Source organism: Microcebus murinus, chromosome X, assembly GCF_040939455.1.
Source record: "Microcebus murinus isolate Inina chromosome X, M.murinus_Inina_mat1.0, whole genome shotgun sequence".
Classification (NCBI taxonomy): domain Eukaryota; kingdom Metazoa; phylum Chordata; class Mammalia; order Primates; family Cheirogaleidae; genus Microcebus; species Microcebus murinus.
In genome coordinates this window covers 55905291-55910996 of record NC_134136.1, presented here as the reverse complement: position 1 = coordinate 55910996, position 5706 = coordinate 55905291, and the positions used below count along the sequence as shown (strand labels likewise).

Sequence of the window (5706 nt, the reverse complement as noted above, 5' to 3'; positions counted from 1 at the left end):
GTTGTCCAGGCTAGAGTGAGTGCCGTGGCGTCAGCCTAGCTCACAGCAACCTCAAACTCCTGGGCTCAAGTGATCCTTCTGCCTCAGCCTCCCGGGTAGCTGGGACTACAGGCATGCGCCACCATGCCCGGCTAATTTTTTTTTTTTATATATATATCAGTTGGCCAATTAGTTTCTTTCTATTTATAGTAGAGACGGGGTCTCGCTCTTGCTCAGGCTGGTTTTGAACTCCTGACCTTGAGCAATCCGCCCGCCTCGGCCTCCCAAGAGCTAGGATTACAGGCGTGAGCCACAGCGCCTGGCCAAAAGTTTTTTTTTTCTTTTTTTGAACAAGACAAAGTAGACAGATACATGTTGGTAAATGCTAACTGTCCATATTCACATAGAGACACAGTGTACTGTCTTAGCCCAATATATAGAGAAGGGAGGAAAAAAGCTAGAATCCTATGCACTACTGCACAGGGGCCTAGCACCCTCCAGCTTCCAGCAGAGTGAAGGGAGCAGGTTTTTCTTTTTTCCCACAAAGCTCAGTGGTGTCGATCCATACAGTTTTTGTTGAGATAGGAAGGGATAAAAATGAATTTGGAACAGAAAGGGGTAGAGATTCTTTTCCCATTGTATTCTGCAAGGTATTTCCCCCCAAAATAAGTTGAGAACCATGGTGTAGAGAAAAGAGACCTCAAGAACAGGGCCACTGAGCACAAGAGGAAAAAAAAAAAAGATTGCAACTTGCTCCCAGGGACTGGAGAAAATTTTTAAAAAGGAAGGTTGGAATCCATCAGTGTTCTGTTAGTCATATTCTCCTTCATCCTCCTCTCCTTCCTCTCCTTCATCATCATCTTCATCTTCTTCACCTTCATCCTCATCCCCTTCTTCACCAATATCTTCCAAACCTTCTTCTTCCTCATCGTCATCGTCATCTTCTCCTTCCCCCTCTTCATCATCCATATCAGGAACCAAGTAGTACTGTAATGGATTTGGCCAAATATCATCTTTGATGACCTCTCCTAATTCATCTGCACCTGCATCAGAATGGTCAGTAAACCAGGTAAAGAAGCTCTCTGGTTCCTCACGCTGCCTCTTCCTGCTGGCTTTATTCTGTGTTTGACTGGAATGTTTAGTCAAGTCCTTTCCAGATTTCCATTTGATTTCAGTGGACTTTGAAGATGGATCACCACTCTCATTCAGATGAAATTCTTTGGAGAGAACTTTATTTTCAAAGTATGGATTTTCATCAAAATAAATGTAACCTAATTTAATATCTTCAAATTCTGTCACTTCAACTCTGGTCAAATAATGCAGTGCCTCTTCGTCCTCCTCCCCAAACAGTGCGGACACTTGTGGATGGTTAACGAATGTTGTTACCCAAAAATTTGGGATTTTGGCGATCAACTCTGACCTCTTCTGAAAAATGGTTGGCGGAGTTTGTTATATTTCTGTTCTACTTTCAAAATCTCCTCACTGGCTTGTTCATTAAATCTGTCTGTTTCATTTTGTACTTCATCAATATGTTCAATTGCTTCCTGCTGCTCTTTTTCTTTCTTCTTCAGCAAGCTCAGAGAGGCCGAGGTGTCCTCTGGCTTCGGGGCAGCCAGGCGGTCTTGGTTTCTTCTTCTGAGGCGGGAGCGGAGACTGGCGTTCGGGGGCCATGCTGCCAGGAAACGCCAAGAACCAGACCAAAGTATTCGTGCTGGGCTGCAAGAAGCTCAGAAAATTGAGGCAGCCCCAGGTGCTGGGGGTTTAAATCTCTGTCCCTCACCCTTACTGCACGTGACTTTTCATTTCACTGAAACCTCCTGTCCCTTACCCTATGCTCTTCCTCTCCATTTTATCAGCATCCCCTGGTCTCCCTTCCCTCCTTATTTGATCCAAACTATATAACCCATCACCACAACCTCCCTTTTACTAGCACATTTAACTGTCTTATTTCTTTGTCCTTCCGTTCCATCCTGCCAATCCCAAGGAAAGCACTAGAGCCATTGCACATACCATTCCCTCTTTTTTTTCCAGTTGTCAACATGGCTCATTCCTTCATTTCATTCAGATCTCTGTTCAAATGTCACCTCTGCAGAGAAGCCTTCCCTGATCTCATTATTTAAGTAGTGCCTCTGTCATTCTTTATCCCTTATTTTGTTTTAGTTATTCTTCAGAGCATTTAGCTGACATTATATTGTGTTTCTATTTATTTTTGTCCACTTCTGTATCCTAGGGCTTAGAACATTGCCTAGAGCTTAGTAGGCACTCATAAATATTTGTTGAATGAATAACTGAACCCCAGGACATTTGACCCCTCTGTCTTTTCCATAGGAGAATATATCCCAACTCTATGGGTTGGGGTCACTCCAAATTCATGATGTCTAACCTCAGCAGGCCTCTTGATGCTGTCTGGCAATCATTTTACTTATTCTGAGTTGGCACCATTTCCCATTGCCCTTGTGTGCAATTCCAAACCTTTATGCTTGTCCTTAAATCCCTATCCTGCTTGCATATCATAACCGATGGGCATTCAGGTTGTTTCTGACTTTACATTATTACAAACAAGAGGAATGAAAATCCATGCACAAGCAGAAGGATTTCTCTGGGATGATCCATATCTAGAAGTAGAAAAGTATACTTTTTTCATTTCAATAGATTCTGCCAAATTTCCTGCCAAGAAAAGCTTTACCAGTTCACACTCCTTCCAACAGGGTATGAAAACCTTACAGGCCAGGAGAGAGTGGCATGACATGTTCAAAGTGCTGAAGGAAAAAAATGTTAATCCTAGAACATTGTATCCTATAAAAATATCCTTCAAACATGAAGGAGAAATACTTTCTGAGACAAACAAAAGCTGAGCGATTTTGTCAACAGCAGACCTGCCCTATAAGAAATTCTAAAGGGAGTTCTTCAATCTGAAAGAAAGGAACATTAAGGAACAATAAGAAATCATCTAAAAGTATAAAATTCACTGGTAACAGTAAGTACACAAATACAGAATACACTATCACTGTAATTGTGATGTATAAACCACTTATATCTTCAACAGGAATGCCAAAAGGCAATCCTATCAAAAATAATAACTACAACAACTTTTTAAGAGCTAGAAAGTATAAAAGATATTAATGGAAACAACAAAATGTCAAAAAGTGGGGACAGGGATGGAGTTTAAGTGTAGAGTTTCTTTTAGCTTTCTCTTTGCTTATTTGTTTGGTTTTTGTAAGCAGAGTTACACTGTCATCTGTTTAAAACAATGGTTATTTTATTTTTTTTTGCAAGCCTCGTGGTAACCTCCAATCAGATACACAAAAAATGAAAAGCAAGAAATTAAAACTCACTACCAGAGAAAATCACTTTTATACAAAGACAGGAAGGAAGGAAGAAAGAAAGGACTACAAAAAATCCAGAAATCAAATAAGAACATGGGAGCAGTAAGTCCTTACCTATCGATAGTAACATTGAATATAAATGGACTAAATTCTCTAGTTAAAAGACAGAGTGGCTGAATGGATTAAGAAAACAAGACGTGACTATATGCTTCCTATAAGAAACCATATCACCTATGAAGACACATAGGCTGAAAGTGGAGGGATGGAAAAAAGATATCCCATGCAACTGGAAACCAAAAAGAACAGGAGTAGCTACACTTATATAAGATAAAACAGACTACAAATAAGACTGTAAAAAGAGGCAAAGAAGTCACTATATAATGATAAAGGGGTCAATTCAGCAAGAGGCTATAACAATTCCAAATATTTATGCACCCAACACTGGAGCTCCTAAGTATGTAAAGCAAACGTTAATAGATCTAGAGGGAAAGATTGCAATACGATAACAGTAAGGAACTTTAACACCCCACTCTTAGTAATGGGGAGATCATCTAGACAGAAAATCAACAAAGAAACACAGGAGTTAAACTACACACTAGACCAAATAGGCCTAAGTGACATTTACAAAACATTTCACACAACTGCTGCAGAATACACATTCTTTTCATTAGCACATGGGACATTCTCCAGAACAGACCAAATCGTAGACCATATCTATTTATTTAAGTCTGAATAAATTCAAAAAGTAGAAATAATATAAAGTATCTTTTCTGACCATGATGGAATAAAACTAGGAATCAATAATAAGAGGAAACTCAGAAACTTCACAAATGCATGGAAATTAAACAACATGCTCCATAAGGGACTGATGGGTCAATGAAGAAATTAAGGACGTTAAAAAAATCTCTTGAAAGAAATGAAAATGGAACTATAACATACCAAAACTATGGGATACAGCAAAAGCAGTACTAAGCGGGAAGTTTATAGCAATAAATACCTACATCAAAAAAGTAAGAAAGCTCTGTGGAAAGCAATATGGAGATACCTTAAAGCGATACAACTGAATCTACCATTTGACCCAGCAATCCCATTGCTGGGCATCTACCCAAATGATCCAGTGACACTCTACAAAAAAGACACCTGCACTCGAATGTTTATAGCAGCACAATTCATAATTGCAAGGCTGTGGAAACAGCCCAAGTGCCCATCAATCCAAGAATGGATTAATAAAATGTGGTATATGTATACCATGGAGTACTATTCAGCTCTAAGAAACAATGGTGATATAGCACATCTTATATTTTCCTGGTTAGAGCTGGAACCCATACTACTAAGTGAAGTATCCCAAGAATGGAAAAACAAGCACCAGATATATTCTCCAGAAAACTGGTATTAACTGACTAGCACCTAAGTGGACACATAGGTACTACAGTAATAGGGTATTGGGCAGGTGGGAGGGGGGAGGGGGGTGGGTATGTACATACATAATGAGTGAGATGTGCACCATCTGGGGGATGGTCATGATGGAGACTCAGACTTTTGGGGGGAGGGGGGAAATGGGCATTTATTGAAACCTTAAAATCTGTACCCCCATAATATGCCAAAATAAAAAAAAAAAAAAGTAAGAAAGACTTCAGATAAACAACCTAACAATGCACCTCGTAGAACTAGAAAAGCAAGAACACACCAAACCCAAAATTAGTAGAAGGAAAGAAATAATAAAGGTCAGAGCAGAAATGAATGAAATTGACACCAAAGAATACATAAGATCAACGAAGTGAAAAATTTATTTTTTTAAAAGATAAACAAAATTGACAAACCTTTGGAATAACTAAGAAAAAAAGTGCTATGACCCAAATAGATAACATCAGAAGTGAAAAAAGAGACATAACAACGGAGACCACAGAAATACAAAGAATTATTAGCGACTATTATGAACAACTATATGCCAACAAATTGGAAAACCCAGAAGAAAGAAATAAAGTTCTGGAACATACAACCTACAAAGATTGAACCATGAAGAAATAGAAAACCTCAATAAACCAATAATGAGTAACAAGATCAAAGCCATAATATAATAAAAAGTCTCCCAACAAAGAAAAGCTCAGGACCTGATGAATTCACTGCTGAATTCTGCCAAATATTTAAAGAAGAGCAAGGATTTTTGTTTTTGTAAGCCACTATGTTTTAGGGTGACTTTTTTTTTTTGAAGATAGTAGTAGATAACCAGAACAACCTTCTATTTACAAAATCTAAAGAACTGTTTTAAGGGCACTGACCTCTTTGTGGTAATTGATCTAGGAGAACTGTTCCCCTCCCTTCTTTGACTTCCTTGACAATTGTTTCTGGATCAACTCCTCTGGTTCATCTCTGGCTGCTGCTGCTTAATTTCCTTCCTCCA

The 5706-nt window shown here is 38.9% G+C and overlaps 1 pseudogene; it reads right to left on the bottom strand.

The window, feature by feature from the left end:
• Positions 1-460: 460 nt before the first annotated feature.
• On the bottom strand, positions 461-1650 carry LOC105863401 (protein SET-like; annotated as a pseudogene).
• Positions 1651-5706: the final 4056 nt, after the last annotated feature.